Raw genomic sequence first — 17,078 nt, 5'->3', positions numbered from 1 at the left:
GTGTAGTACATTTACACAATGGAATACCACTTGGCCATAAAAGAGAAGGAAATCTTACCCCCTCTGACCACGTGGATGGACCTGAGAGTATTATGCTAAGTAAAAAAAGCTGGTCAGAGAAAGATAAACACCATATGATCTTACTTATATGTGCAATCTAATGAACAAAATAAAGGGGTAAACAAAATAAAAACAGTCTCACAGATACAGAGAACAGAATGATAGCTCTTACAGGGGAGAGGTTGGGTGCTCAGTGAAAATAGTGAAGAAATTAAGTAAAAATTAAATAAATAAATAAATAAATAAATAAATAAATAAAGGAAGAAAAGAAATCAAAACCTCATAAACAGACAACAGTATGGTGATTAGCAGAGGGGAATGATTGTGGGGGAGAATTAGGACAGGGTTAATGGGAAATAAATCATGATGGAAGAAAAGTTGATTTGAGGTGTTGAATACACAATATAATATATAGATAAAGTATTATAGAATTGTACCACTGAAACTTATATAATTTTATTAACCTATGTCACCCCAATAAATTGAATAAAAATAACTAAATAAAACAAAGCTCATGGACTGTAGGGTCTGTGAAAACCTTCCAATGATAACTCTTGTGTTCACTTTGTACTTATTTTTGGAAAATCTGAGCTCTTTGAAGAACTTTTTGTCAATTTCTATTGTAAAGTGTAGGCTGGAGTTACTGGAAGCCATAAGCAAATTGGTGTCAAGAGAGAGGTGGAATAGACATAGGAACATTGCAGGATCTTCCCCTTACTGGTTAAGTATCCGTCAGAATATTAAAGAGAAGCATTTCCTGATACACCGGCTTTCCAAACAGGCATTCATTTTGAAATCTGTTGAGATGCACTGACAGCTGAAGATCCGCCTGGGGAAGAGTGAATTATGTAAAGGAAGTAAATTATTAGTATAATTTTAGAAGAAAGCAAAGTCATTAGAATTATTATCTAATAAAGCAAAATATCTTAGAATGTGTAACACATTAAGTAGCACTGTTGTATATATTTATTTATCTCTAATAAATATGTATTGATGATCATATCTATGTGAAAGGTTTGTTAAGTATAGGTGACATAAGAGATGAATATAGTCACATATAGAGCTTACATTCTGAGAGTTAAAAAGAGAATAAATAACTTATGAACAATAACATAAATTACTAATAATAAGTTAATTATTTCACTATAATTTTGAGACAGAGGTGAAGAAAGCATAGAAGAAAGTAATACAATCTAAGCTTGTGGGTTACATAAATTCCTATAAGGAGCTAGTGCTTAATCCCATGATGGCGAACCTATGACATGCGTAGCCATTTTCAATGACACGAGGCCGCATGTGGCCGCATACCAGAGAAATATGGGGCCACATGCCGAGAAGGACGTTTCATCCTTGGCTCCTGCACGGTGAGGTGCAGTAGCTGAAGATAAAACATTTGCTGTAGTGTAGACACTCTCTGCCGGAGGTCTGTAGGCCAAAACAACAGAACTCCGGCACAGAGCGTCTAGTTCTGGGACTTCCGGTTAGGCCGTTAGGGGATGTTTGACTTCACTTCGGTGGGCGGAGCAGGGAGCAGCGGGATGCAGTGGAGCACGCATCTCTGGGGGCCCTGTGATCGCCATTACCAGCAACCACATAACCACAGCACCATCATCCAATCTTCTGTTCTGGGGTGTCATGGATTTCTAATTGACCATCATTACTGAGATAAGTGAGGGGGAGGCTGGGAGAGGCGAGGGCCTGTGCTATGGGTGCCGTTTCCCGCCATTAGAAATAGCGGCTGCCATCTTAATTTACATAAGATGCAACTTGCAGAATTTCAAGACAGCATCTGGGCTCAGGTGTTAGTCGAGTTGAGGTCAAAGCTTGAGAATCTGGAAAGTTGTCGCTTGGAGAATCAAGAGGAGTGCCACTACGAACAGGAAATTTGGAATGCCTAGAACTGATTACCACTTTTAGTACCCTGAAAAATATAGCAATGGCTTTACTTACAATATTTCCCTCTATGTACTTTCGTGAGACCTTATTCTCAGTGTTAAATAATATCAAAACCAACAAAAGGAACAGATTGACAGATGAAGTTAGTAGCGCTTGCTTGGGCTTGAAGTGTACAAAATATGATACCAACCTTCAATTGAAGATTTAGCCAATGAAATTCAGCAACCAAAAAGTCACTAATAGGCAGGTTAGTTAAAGAATTCCCCCTCCCCCTCACTTATCTTAGTTCACGGCACCCCACACAAGTTAAATAATATCAAGACCAACAAAAGAAACTGACTGACAGATGAACAAAGAAGTCACTAAGCAGGTATGTTAAATAATTAGTTTTTGGTTTATTAAATACAGTTATATATTACAATTATACATTTTTGTTATTTAAACTATAAATATTATGAAATTATGGGGTTTTTTTTGAAGTGACACACCACCCGAGTTATACTCGGGTTTTTGGCGAATTTTGACACAACAAGCTCAAAAGATTGCCCATCACTGCCTTAAGCCATGCTATGAAGAATGGCAGGAGTTAGATAAAAAGGGGATGACAGAGAATTCCAGGGTTGTGGAATAGCCCATGCAAATTTCCCATGGTTATATGGTATAGGATTCATTCAAGGATATTCAAGAAAGCAAATATAGTAGGAAAGCAGAAACCTGATGGCAATCTGAATTAAGCTGAACCTAGAAATATAGGGAGTAATCAGATTTTTGTAGGTTCTATTCAGGATTTTTAATTTTGTTATAAAAGTAACAGATAGGCATTTACTCTTTTTGTTCATTTGAGCAGAACATTGATTTAATCACATTTCCTGTCTAAAGAATCATAGCTTGGAAATGGAAAATGTTAATGCTGGGGAGTCCCATTACCACGTCAGAATATTGAAAGTATTTTATATAGTATTGAGAGGACTTGAATATTGAATATAAAGTGTAAGGGCGAGGAAAGTATCAAAAATGAATATCTGCTTTTTTGGCTTGAGCATAAGGTGGATGCTGAAGTTGCCCTTTGCGAGGGGCACACAGGAGATGACCTGCTTGCTCTGAGGAAAACATGTGTCCAGGTCTGGATACAATGAACGTGAGGGAACTCGAGTACATCTGGGTGGGTTGTGCAGTAGACGAATGGTGGAACTCAAGTGACAGGTATAAGATCCATATTTCTATTTTAGAATCTTCCTCATAGAGAGGATACATGAGGTCATTGCGTAAAGAGATAGTAAAGCCCAGGTACAAAGAGTGGAGCAGTAATAGAAGAAGGCCAAGGAAAGAACTTTGAGGAACATTAGCATTTATTAATTTAGTAAACAAGGAGATGTGAGCTAACAAGACTGAAAGCATATGTGAACTATCTCACCAATTATTAGCAAGCTAATGATTTTAGAGGGCAAAGTATTTTTAAAAAGAGGTTCACAAAAGGCTTAGAAAATTTCTTGACAAAACAAATTTTGCTAAGGACCAAAAAATGTCTTGGTTCACATTCAAGTAATTTAAATTTAGAAAAGAGTAATTATTGGATATTTAATAGCTATAAAAATAATGTGATTCAAATAGTATAAAATCTAATATGGATAGATTGTGTTTTTTTAATGACTTTTTTTAAAAAGAGAAGAAAAACAATTTTCCTAGTGAATTATTCATGAAATATTAACATCGTGTTACTATAAAAGTAATATAATTATAAGTGCTTAAGATTATTAGAAAAATTAACAAGTATAAAAAGTTAACATTGGAAGGAAGTGAAGTATTTTATCCCATTGATCGACTCTGTAGGTTAAAAATCCAACCTCTATGCTATATGTCACCATTTTGACATTCTCCATTGTTTTTAGATAATTCAATTGAGTTTGTTTAGCAAATATCAACTTTATAAATCATTAATTTGCCTAAAAGTAAGAGTTGGATTTTTAATTTGTCTTTTTATAATGAGATAACACTTTATTTTTCTTCTGAGAACATAGTAATGTGTTGGTCTTGGAAGTCCCTTCCAAAACAGTGAGCTGACAGTGATAGTCTATTGACTATCAATAGATAAGGCTATTGAAAAAAAAATTATTTTATACCCAAACAACATATGATGATGCCTATGCTGGGAAATCTCTTTTATATTTTTATGTAAAAAATTAATCATTAATTAGTTGAGAAAGTAATTCTTAGTAAAAAGTAATTTTTGATTTCATAAATTTCTTTCTAATAAAAAAAATACCTCAGACAAGTAATTTTTTTCTTTGAAAAGATAAGTCAAATAGCCTGAAGGTGTGATATTGTTACTATTATCTATTAGTATCATAAGAAAAAATATATTTGGACTATAAAGTAAACTTGGCATTCATAAATCTCTTTAAAGCAAAACCAAATATCCTGGACTTTTGGAATGCATTTGCAATAATTCTTGAAACAGAGATAATTCAAAAACAGAGCAGACAAGTACAAACGAGTTGTTGTAAATCAAGAGTTAACAGGTCTTCTGAAATAGTCAAGCAATGAGAAACATTTGCTCTTGGAATCATGACAATATTATTGTAAAACCTTTCATATAGTAATAAGTGGTTTGAATATTTGAGAGCCAGGCAGTTTTAGAAATTCACTTCCTGAAAAATTAGCATTTGTGATATATTTGGAAAAATGAGGTTTTTCTATAGGCAGAAATGACTGGAAATCTGTGGTACCTGAGAGAAGATATTAAGGACAGTATGAAAATAAAAAGAGGTTGGAGGAACCAGCTAATATTATGGTGTGTCTAGAGCAGGGGTCCCCAAACTACGGCCCACGGGCCGCATGCGGCCCCCTGAGGCCATTTATCCGGCCCCCGCTGCACTTCCAGAAGGGGCACCTCTTTCATTGGTGGTCAGTGAGAGGAGCACATTGACCATCTCATTAGCCAAAAGCAGGCCCATAGTTCCCATTGAAATACTGGTCAGTTTGTTGATTTAAATTCACTTGTTCTTTATTTTAAATATTGTATTTGTTCCCATTTTGTTTTTTTACTTTAAAATAAGATATGTGCAGTGAGCATAGGGATTTGTTCATAGTTTTTTTTATAGTCCGGCCCTCCAACAGTCTGAGGGACAGTGAACTGGCCCCCTGTGTAAAAAGTTTGGGGACCCCTGGTCTAGAGCATCAGGTGCATAAAGGAAGAAGCGAGAATTTAGGGTGGCTTAGCAGCAAACTAGACAGCCATTGTCTGGTCTGTCTGCACCGTTCCCTCCTGAGAAAAACCCATCTTTGTTTCAATCATATGTTTTCTTTTTTCTCTTACTTAAAATATGTAATCCTATTTGGGGTTGCCAATTTTGATATATTGCCTGGCTTCCAATCCCATCCCAACACAAGATGGCAGGTGGCCCTTGGAATTCTTCTATATAGGATTTTAAGTTGAAATTAAGGACATTACACTGTTGTTTTTTCTGAAGTTTGGTCATTGGGGTAGGCTAAATTATGCCCCACCCCCCAAAAAGAGACATCTCTGTACTAATCCATGAAACCTGTGAATATGTTAGGTTACATGGCAAAGATGAATTATGGTTGTAGATGTAGTTAAAGTTACTAATATGTTGACTTTAAACTAAGGAAACTATCCTGGAGTGTCCAGTTGAGACCAATGTAATCACAGGTCCCTAAATGTGGAGAGGAAGGAAGAGGAGGTCAAAGAAATAAATACCAGTCTATTCAAGAACTTGTGAGAAACTGCATGATCACTAAGTAATTTAGAATTTCCGTTTGCCATTCTTCTTTACATTTTGTACTTCTTGTTTCACATTTTCTTCCTTTGGTGTCCCTGTTAATACAGAGGTTAATGTACAATGTTTCCTTAGTCTTGTGTCATAGCTTTTTATTTTAAAATATTTATTGATTTGGGATGCAGAGTATAATCAATGACCTTTAACATAGTACATCATGCTTCTGTTTGTCCTTGAATGCTGTTCTCAAATCAATGCTGTGTCTATGATTGATAATATCCTAGAATTGATGAAATCATTAGTTAATGTCTAGTTTCCATGAGGATTGAGTTAGTACATGTAAAGCATTTAGAAGAATCAGTCAACAAATGTCAGTCATTATCTTAAATATCATTATGATTACTTTAAGCAAGATAATGGAATCATTAAGAAGATAGTTTCTGAAGCTTGCATTCAAATTTTACTCTGCTATTTATTATCTATGGATCTGCGCAAGTTACATAATTTCTCTAAGCTTCGGTTTCCGCTTATTAAAAATGGAAATATAGGACTTTGTTTAAAAAGTAGCAAGATTAAATGAGAACATCTGTTTTAGGAGCCTGTCATAGTGCCTGAAACAGTGAAACCATAGCTGAGGAAATATCAAGCTGCTCCCATTAGCTTTAGCCAATCATTAGAGCATTTAGCATTCTTAATACTGGGCTCTGTTCAGGGGACTACCCTTTGTCAGCAGGTGATTTTAGGAAATGGAGAGACAAGAGAGAGCAGATGTATCTGCTGTGACTGGTTTGGATTTATATCCCTTTTCTTGCGTTCCATATCATGATTTTTGGCTTTCAACTTGATGATATCTCTGGGCCTAAAATGACAGATGATGAAAGCATTGTTGTTGTTTGTGACAAGACATAAAAAATGTCATAGAATATCTTGAAAATAGTGACCTTAGATACCAGTTTTGGCAGATTTGTGCAATGACCCTTTGGCTTCTTTCTGTATAGAAGTCTCTCAGTTTGACATGTGATTCCAAATGTTTCTATTGCTGTCATATAATTAGCAAGGAGGAAGGAGGTGGTAAAAGTTAGTGAAATGCTCAGTAGGCTTGAATTGGCCTTATACAAGTACTAATTAAAATATCAGAAACTTTGTAAGCTTTGACAGGTTAGTCAAACAGTAGTTATTAAAAATTAAATTTTATAACCAGATTGGTGGTGGCACAGTGGGTAGAACATTGACCTGGGATGCTGAGGTCCTAGGTTGAAACTCAGAGATCACCGGCTTGAGCACGAGCTCATACAGCTTGAGTGCAGGCTCACCAGCTTGAGTGTGATGTCACCAGCATGAGCATGAGATCATCGAAATGATTCCATGGTCACTGGCTTGAGCCCAAGATTTGAGCAAGGGATCAATGGCTCAGATTGACACCACACACCCTGATCAAGACACATATGAGGAGCAATCAATGAACAACTAAGGTGCTGTAACTACAAGTTGATGCTTCTCATCTCTCTCCTTTTCTGCATGACTGTATGTCTTTCACAGGGAGGGTGACATGGCGGAGGGGGAAGGGTGTAAAGAGGAACAAATATAAGATTATGTAAAACTATTTGACTTCGGCTGATGGGTACACAACATAATCAACAGTTCAAATGCTATAGAGATGTTTACCTGAAACCTATGTACTCTTATTGATCAATGACACCTTGTTAAATTTAATTTTCTCAAAAAATTATTAAATGATATAAATTTATAATTAAAATATATTGAAATCAAAGTTCATAAACATTCAAAACTCATCATTTTCTAATTATTTTAACACATGTCACTATCATTTCTGCTTTTGAGGCTATTTAAACCTATTGTCTTTATGTGGTAGAAATACTCTCTAATGGTGTCATATACTCCGCATCACTTTTCAACTCTGCTCATTGACAAGCATTGGCAGTCTTAAATCAGCCATGATACTATGTAGCATACACTACAGAAAAGGACCCACCTCTCCCAGATGGTCCTTAAACATTTACTCTGACACCACTTCAGTTAGCATAGAGTTGGACACATTAAGACATAGTGGAAATGTTGTTAAGCAATCATCAGGCACAAGGGCTCACCACTAGATTTTCATGAATTCTTTATGTCAAAATAGTGGCAGTGTGTTTGTGCATGTGTGTGTGTATTTAACAGACAAACTAGTGAGTTCAGTTGGACACAGTTTATTCCCGGTAAGACATAATTGTTAAATATTCAAGAATTTTGATAATCATTTGGTTAATGTTCGGAAGCTTAAAGTTGTCTATGATGAAAGAACATTTTTCCTACAACTCAAGGTGGTTCAGTTGTTGCTTTTAAAAGCTGGTTTACCAATACCACATAAAAAATTCTTATTTTTCCTAGAGTGTCAACAAAATGTTTTCTGGTTTATCATTGTGCTCAGTCATTTTACTGTCATTCTCATTTAGAACTTGAACAATATGTAGTCACAATCTATGAATGATAGAAGTATAACCTCTATCAAACATTCAGAAAGTACATTAGAACCGACTCATCAAAACTCAGTAAAATTATCTATGAACATAATACATGTGTTGTATACAGTACAATTTCATATGTTTTTGTTTAAAAATGTTGTGTTCTGAATTCCTCTAGCTTATATTTCATTTGAATTCTGTCCCTCATTATGTGAAGGAAAACATACTAGAATCGTTTTTCCTTTGTAAATTATTTTAGTCAATAGATAACTTTATTTAGTAAAAGTAAAAAGATACAATAAAAAGTTTTTTGGTCAATTTTCCAGACACTACCACTAAATCTACATTTTATGAAGTTTCAAATAGAACTATTTACATTCTAATATATATAACAAGATCAAATTCTAGAAAATAATTATAAAAGCAAGTTTTCATACATTGCATGATAAAAGTTTTTGCTTGCTTATGTTTGATCTGAGTGATTGACTGATTAATGATTTATTAATTTTTGGAGACCTAAACATTTGCTCATGGCCAGCCTAGAAGTAAAATATAACTTATTCTTTTTAAATTACTACTTCTTTTATAACCCTGAAAATGCTAAATTAAATTATCAAAGTAAAGTTGTTAATTCTAATTAGTTTTAATTTACTTAATATAAACTAGTTAATAAAAAAATGTCATTTACCAAAAAGTATTTTTACAGGGCTTTGTAAAGATCGCTTTCTTAGGGTGGCCAAGAGAAGAAGAGATACAGTGATAATACAGAAGATCATCTGAACTCTAGTACTATTATCTTTTAAAGAATCCAGTATAACTGCCTGCTCTTCCTATTTTGAGTGGGGTACATCATTGCCAGGAATTGCCTGAGCATGCCTGAGGCTTTTGAAATTTTATCCTCCAATTCCAGAGAGTCTATCACATCATGTAACTGTCTGTGATTTTGTAGATCTACTAAATGAATGCCAACCCAGATGATGTTCCCAGGATAGAAGCAGGGGGCCCCACATTTGGAACTTAGTTCATACGACCTGCATAAAGAATCATAAAGAGAGCAAAGCTATATATTATTATCTATCAGAATCAACCAAACTTATGTCAATGACAAAGTGGGTATGGGTATGATTTTTACATTGTAGATATTTCAAATAATTTTAGAATTTTCTTCATTTTTTAAAAGCTTATTTTTATTGATTTTAGAGAGTAAAGAAGGAAGAGAAACATCAATTTGTTGTTCCACCTATTCATGCATTCATTGGTAGATCCCTTCATGTGCCCTGACTAGGAATCAAACCCATAAGCCTGGCATATTGTAATGACACTCCAACCAACTGAGCTAACTGGCCAGGGCAGAACTTTCTCTATTTTTGAGATCAAATTCTATTTCAAAGGCCAAGAAGACTCAACATCTACCTTAGTAGTTGAGCTAATTTTAATTGATAACACAAACCCATGCAAAATTATGGAAGTGCTAATTTATTTTTTATGCTACCCTATTTATTCATTATCTTTTGTTCTGTGCCTACAATGTGCTGCATATTGATTAGACTCTAGGGAATAGTGATTTAAATAAAAAAGAGCCATATTTATTATTCTCAGGGAACTATAGAGGGATGTGGAGAAGACAGGCATTAAAGAATAATTCTAAATTCATTAGAAGTGTTGCAAGAAGTACAGGGTAATGTAGGATCAATAACATAGGATTTAACATAGTTTTTGGAAATCAGGGGGTGTTTTCCAGAAAAAATGATGTTTCTACTTAAGTTGAAAGGAATCAAAGGAATTAACCCAAGAAGTGAGGCAGCATTATCAATTTACAGGCATTCCTCATCTGCATTCTGTGCAGTTGTCCTCTTATTACTTTTCTTAATCTATTCCAACTGTTGTAAAAATACCATAGACAAGGGGCTTATAAACAACAAACATTTATTTCTCGGAGTTCTGGAGGCTGAGGAATCCAAGATCAAGACAACAGCAGATATGGTGTGTGGTGAAGGCCTGCTTCCTGGTCATTTGAGAGCCAGTCTTTTTCTTGTGTCCTAACATGGCAAAGACAGAAGGGAGCTTGCTGGGGGTCTCTTTTATAAGGGCTCTAATCACATTTAGAGGGCTTCATCCTCATGACATAATCACCTCCCAAAGGCCCCACCTCCTAATACCATCACTTTAGGAAACATGATTCTGTTATATTTTTGGAGGACACCTTCAGACATAATAACCTTTTCTGAACTACTCTGAGAATATGGCTGGTGAGGGGAGTAGTTTATGAGGAGAAGTGAAAAACATACACTTACCATGACACCTGACACTCCCCTCCCCCCAGGCCCCACTGTCTCATAACCATATCCTTCTCTTCTTCTATGATCCCAAAACTTAGGCAGGATTCAATTTAATTTAGGAATCTCACAGAACTACCAAAAAGAAGATTTTACTTCTGTGGGATAGAAGAAAATTAGTCATACATGACTTACACTTTTCTTTATCCTCACTCCTTTATCCCCTCCCTAATGTTCATGAATTATCTATAATTATGTGCAGGATTTTCTATGTATGGACACATATACATTTCCCTTCCTCCTTCAGAGAGAAACTTCATAATCATTCACTTAATTTTCAAGTGGATCTGATCCTCAAATATTAAAATTGTCCAAAGAAAATATTCTAACTCATTAATATCAGTTAAATATTTTCATTTTATTATTTTGTGGTTTAATTTTAAATTTAATTTTTTTATACATATAATTAAATTTGGTATATAGCATAAGGGAAAAAACTCAGGGCCCTGGTCGGTTTCCTCCATGGATAGAGCCCCATGTACAGACATCCCGGGTTCAATTCCTGGTCAGGGCACCCAGGAGAAGCCACCGTCTACTTCTCTTTCCCTCCCTCTCCCCCTTCTCTCCTTCTTCCCCTCCTGTAGCCAGTGGCTCAGTAGGTCTGAGCATTGGCCTCAGGTGCTGACAATAGCTTGGTTGATTACAGCCTTGGCCCAAGGCAGGGGTTGTCAGGTGGATCCCAGTTGGGGCACATATGAGAGTCTATCTCCCCACTTCTCATTTATTAAAAACAAAAACAAAAGACAAAAAATTCAATCTTTCCTATATCATCCATTGAATAATAAATACCCTTATCATCAATTTGCAAGGCATCTTTTATTAGGTTTTATGTTCTCATGATTAAAGTCTATTTCAAGGCTATACACAATCTTATTCTATGAGCTGCCTTTTTGTACAAACCTCTTGCTGTTTTAATTCTTGTAATTTCATAATAAACTTGCATCTCGGAACTAATTCTCTTTATTTTACATTTTCTTTATTTTAAATATAAACTTTAAGCCCCCACTCCAGGAAATACTAAGGGGGGTTTTCCAACCAGATTCAAAGAACAAAAGAAAACAACACCACAAGTAACAGCTCCACCAAGAACACAATAAAACCAAACTTAAACTGTGACAACAAAGGAAAAAAAGGGGGGAGAGGATGGAGATTAACAGTAGCAAAGGATGATGAAGTGCAGAAATACTTATAAGATAGGGTACTACAATGAATATGGTAGGTACCCTTTTCATTACTTAATGGTAACCACCCTTAAAAAAACCACCACAAAAACACTTGACTTAAAAAAGGTAGCAACAGAGGAAAGAAGTATGGAACACAAACAAACAAAAACAAATGATAGAAAAACAAAAGAGAAGAATCAAACTAGATACAAAACTAACAGAAAGCAATTTATAAAATGGCAGTAGGGAACCCACAAGTGTCAATAATTACACTAAATGTAAATGGATTAAACTTACCAATAAAAAGACACAGAGCAGCAGAATGGATTAAAAAAGAAAACCCAACTATATGCTGCCTACAAGAAACACATCTAAGCAACAAGGATAAAAACAAATTCAAAGTGAAAGGCTGGAAAACAATACTCCAAGCAAACAACACCAAAAAAAAGCAGGTGTAGCAATACTCATATCTAATAATGCTGACTACAAGACAGAAAAAGTACTGAGAGACAAAAATGGTCATTTCATAATGATTAAGGGGAAGTTGAATCAAGAAGACATAACAATCCTTAATATATATGCACCAAACCAAGGAGCACCAAAATATATAAGACAGCTACTTATTGACCTTAAAACAAAAACTAACAAAAATACAATCATACTTGGAGACCTCAATACACCGCTGACGGCTCTAGATCGGTCATCCAAACAGAGAATCAATAAAGATATAGTGGCCTTAAATGAAATACTAGAACACCTGGATATGATAGACATCTACAGGACACTTCATCCCAAAGCGACAGAGTATACATTTTTCTCTAGTGTACATGGAACATTCTCAAGAATTGACCATATGTTGGGCCACAAAGACAATATCAGCAAATTTAGAAAAATTGAAATTGTACCAAGCATATTTTCTGATCATAAAGCCTTGAAACTAGAATTCAACTGCAAAAAAGAGGGGGAAAAACCCACAAAAATGTGGAAACTAAACAACATACTTCTAAAAAATGAATGGGTCAAAGAAGAAATAAGCGCAGAAATCAAAAGATATATACAGACAAATGAAAATGAAAATACGACATATCAGAATCTCTGGGATGCAGCAAAAGCAGTAATAAGAGGAAAGTTCATATCACTTCAGGCCTATATGAACAAACAAGAGAGAGCCGAAGTAAACCACTTAACTTCACACCTTAAGGAACTAGAAAAAGAAGAACAAAGACAACCCAAAACCAGCCGAAGAAAGGAGATAATAAAAATCAGAGCAGAAATAAATGAAATAGAGAACAGAAAAACTATAGAAAAAATCAATAAAACAAGGAGCTGGTTCTTTGAAAAGATCAACAAAATTGACAAACCCTTGGCAAGACTCACCAAGGAAAAAAGACACAGGACTCAAATAAATAAAATCCAAAATGAAAGAGGAGAGATCACCACAGACATCATAGAAATACAAAGAATTATTGTAGAATACTATGAAAAATTATATGCCACCAAATACAACAATCTAGAAGAAATGGATAAATTCCTAGAACAATACAACCTTCCTAGACTGAGTCATGAAGAAGCAGAAAGCCTAAACAGACCAATCAGCAGGGAGGAAATAGAAAAAACTATTAAAAATCTCCCCAAAAATAAAAGTCCAGGCCCAGACGGTTATACTAGTGAATTCTATCAAACATTCAAAGAAGACTTGGTTCCTATTCTACTCAAAGTCTTCCAAAAAATTGAAGAAGAAGCAATACTTCCAAACACATTTTATGAGGCCAACATAACCCTCATACCAAAACCTGGCAAGGATGGCACAAAGAAAGAAAACTACAGACCAATATCTCTAATGAATACAGATGCTAAAATACTAAACAAAATACTGGCAAACCGAATACAACAACATATTAAAAAAATAATACATCATGATCAAGTGGGATTCATCCCAGAATCTCAAGGATGGTTCAACATATGCAAAACGGTTAACGTAATACACCATATCAACAAAACAAAGAACAAAAACCACATGATCTTATCAATAGATGCAGAAAAGGCTTTTGATAAAATACAACACAATTTTATGTTTAAGACTCTCAACAAAATGGGTATAGAAGGAAAATATCTCAACATGATAAAGGCCATATATGATAAACCATCAACCAACATCCTATTAAACGGCATAAAACTGAGGACTTTCTGCCTTAAATCAGGAACAAGACAGGGTTGTCCACTCTCTCCACTCTTATTCAACGTGGTGCTAGAAGTTCTGGCCAGAGCAATCAGACAAGACAAAGAAATAAAAGGCATCCATATCGGAAAAGAAGAAGTAAAGCTATCACTTTTTGCTGATGATATGATCCTATACATCGAAAACCCGAAGGACTCCACAAAAAGATTATTAGAAACAATAAACCAATACAGTAAGGTCGCAGGATACAAAATTAACATACAAAAGTCCATAGCCTTTCTATATGCCAACAATGAAATATTAGAAAACGAACTCAAAAAAATAATCCCCTTCACGATTGCAACAACAAAAATAAAATACCTAGGAATAAACATAACAAAGAACGTAAAGGACCTATATAATGAAAATTACAAAGCATTGTTAAGGGAAATCGAAAAAGATACAATGAGATGGAAAAATATTCCTTGTTCTTGGATAGGAAGAATAAATATAATCAAAATGGCCATATTACCCAAAGCAATATACAAATTTAATGCAATTCCCATCAAAATCCCTATGAGATTTTTTAAAGAAATGGAACAAAAAATCATCAGATTTATATGGAACTATAAAAAACCCTGAATAGCCAAAACAATCCTAAGGAAAAAGAATGATGCTGGGGGCATTACAATACCTGACTTTAAACTATATTATAGGGCCACGATAATCAAAACAGCATGGTATTGGCAAAAAAATAGACACTCAGACCAATGGAACAGAATAGAAAGCCCAGAAATAAAACCACATATATATGGTCAAATAATCTTTGATAAAGGGGCCAACAACACACAATGGAGAAAAGAAAGCCTCTTCAACAAATGGTGTTGGGAAAACTGGAAAGCCACATGCAAAAGAATGAAACTCGACTACAGCCTGTCCCCGTGTACTAAAATTAATTCAAAATGGATCAAAGACCTAAATATAAGACCTGAAACAATAAAGTACATAGAAGAAGACATAGGTACTAAAATCATGGACCTGGGTTTTAAAGAACATTTTATGAACTTGACTCCAATGGCAAGAGAAGTGAAGGCAAAGATAAATGAATGGGACTACATCAGAATTAAAAGTTTTTGCTCAGCAAGAGAAACTGATATCAAAATAAACAGACAGCCAACTATATGGGAACTGATATTTTCAAACGACAGCTCAGATAAGGGCCTAATATCCAAAATTTACAAAGAACTCATGAAACTCAACAACAAACAAACAAACAATCCAATAAAAAAATGGGAAGAGGACATGAACAGACACTTCTCCCAGGAAGAGATACAAATGGCCAACAGATATATGAAAAGATGCTCATCTTCGTTAGTTATTAGAGAAATGCAAATCAAAACTACAATGAGATACCACCTCACTCCTGTTAGATTAGCTATTATCAACAAGACGGGTAATAGCAAATGTTGGAGAGGCTGTGGAGAAAAAGGAACCCTCATTCACTGTTGGTGGGACTGTAAAGTAGTACAACCATTATGGAGGAAAGTATGGTGGTTCCTCAAAAAACTGCAAATAGAACTACCTTATGACCCAGCAATCCCTCTACTGGGTATATACCCCAAAACCTCAGAAACATTGATACGTGAAGACACATGTAGCCCCATGTTCATTGCAGCACTGTTCACAGTGGCCAAGACATGGAAACAACCAAAAAGCCCTTCAATAGAAGACTGGATAAAGAAGATGTGGCACATATACACTATGGAATACTACTCAGCCATAAGAAATGATGACATCAGATCATTTACAGCAAAATGGTGGGATCTTGATAACATTATAAGGAGTGAAATAAGCAAATCAGAAAAAAACAAGAACTACATGATTCCATACATTGGTGGAACATAAAAATGAGACTAAGAGACATGGACAAGAGTGTGGTGGTTACCAAGGGTGGGGGGGGGGAGGGAGGACATGGGAGGGAGGGAGGGAGAGAGTTAGGGGGCGGGGGAGGGGCACAGAGAACTAGATAGAGGGTGACGGAGGACAATCTGACTTTGGGCGAGGGGTTTGCAACATAATTTGATGACAAAATAACCTAGACATGTTTTCTTTGAATATATGTACCCTGATTTATTAATGTCATCCCATTACCATTAATAAAAATTTATTAAAAAAATAAAAAAAATAAATATAAACTTTCAAAGTACTTTGTCAAGTTACTGAATACAATCCATTGATGTAGTGATTTGGGGAGCATTAAATCTATACAGTCAGGAAAAAATAAATTGTTTTACAAAATCAATCTTTCCATTCAGTGAGCTAACAACTCTTACCCTTTTTGATACATACACATGTATATATTATTTAAATGCTAACATATTAAGATACTAACATATTTAAATGCTATTACAAATGCAGTCTTTCTTGATTATCATTATAACAGGTTACTGTTGGCTATCTTTTATTTTTCTTTCTTTTTTCTTTCTTTGATTTATCAAACTCTTATTCACTCTAAAGATATAAGGTTGATTTCTTCATGTGTTTTTTTTAATATAATGTACAAATAATGCAAATAGAGATTATCTTTCTCTAAATCTCTTCTTGTTTTAGTTTACTTTTTATTTTATTATGTTTTCTACAATATTGTAATAATGGACATGCTTGATTTTATCCTGTTTTAAAGTCATCTCTAAGTGTTTGAATAATTGTGAATAACCCTCTACTTCTGATTCAAGGAAAAGGATATTTCCATTTGAAAGAGAATACTTCCTTTAGGATCATCTAACAATCTGTGTATATTCTCAAAATTAAAATACTCATTTTGGCATAGAATCACATCCTGTGCTCTTTAATAACAAAGTTATCCAGTGTACTTAATGACTCCAACACAGTTACATTTATTCTTTTTTTTTTCTTTACAGAGAGAGAGAGAGTCAGAGAGAGGGATAGACAGGGACAGACAGGCAGGAACGGAGAGATGAGAAGCTATCTAAGGTTACCCTTTTGTCACACACTATTGTCAATGTTTATATATATATATATATATATATATATATATATATATATATATATATAATCTTTCAAAGTAAAAAATAAAAACAAAACATTTAAACTACTGAAAAAATTTTATAAGTTTATTTGAGCCAAATTGATGACAATTGCCAGGAAACAAAAGCTCAATGAATTGAGAAAGTGCTTCAGAGAATGGCAGTTTTACAGCTTATTTTATACATTAGAATCAAAGAGAAAACATATGGGGGTTA

Source organism: Saccopteryx bilineata, chromosome 7 (assembly GCF_036850765.1).
Source record: "Saccopteryx bilineata isolate mSacBil1 chromosome 7, mSacBil1_pri_phased_curated, whole genome shotgun sequence".
In the NCBI taxonomy this organism is placed as follows: domain Eukaryota; kingdom Metazoa; phylum Chordata; class Mammalia; order Chiroptera; family Emballonuridae; genus Saccopteryx; species Saccopteryx bilineata.
This window is presented reverse-complemented; position numbering follows the sequence as displayed.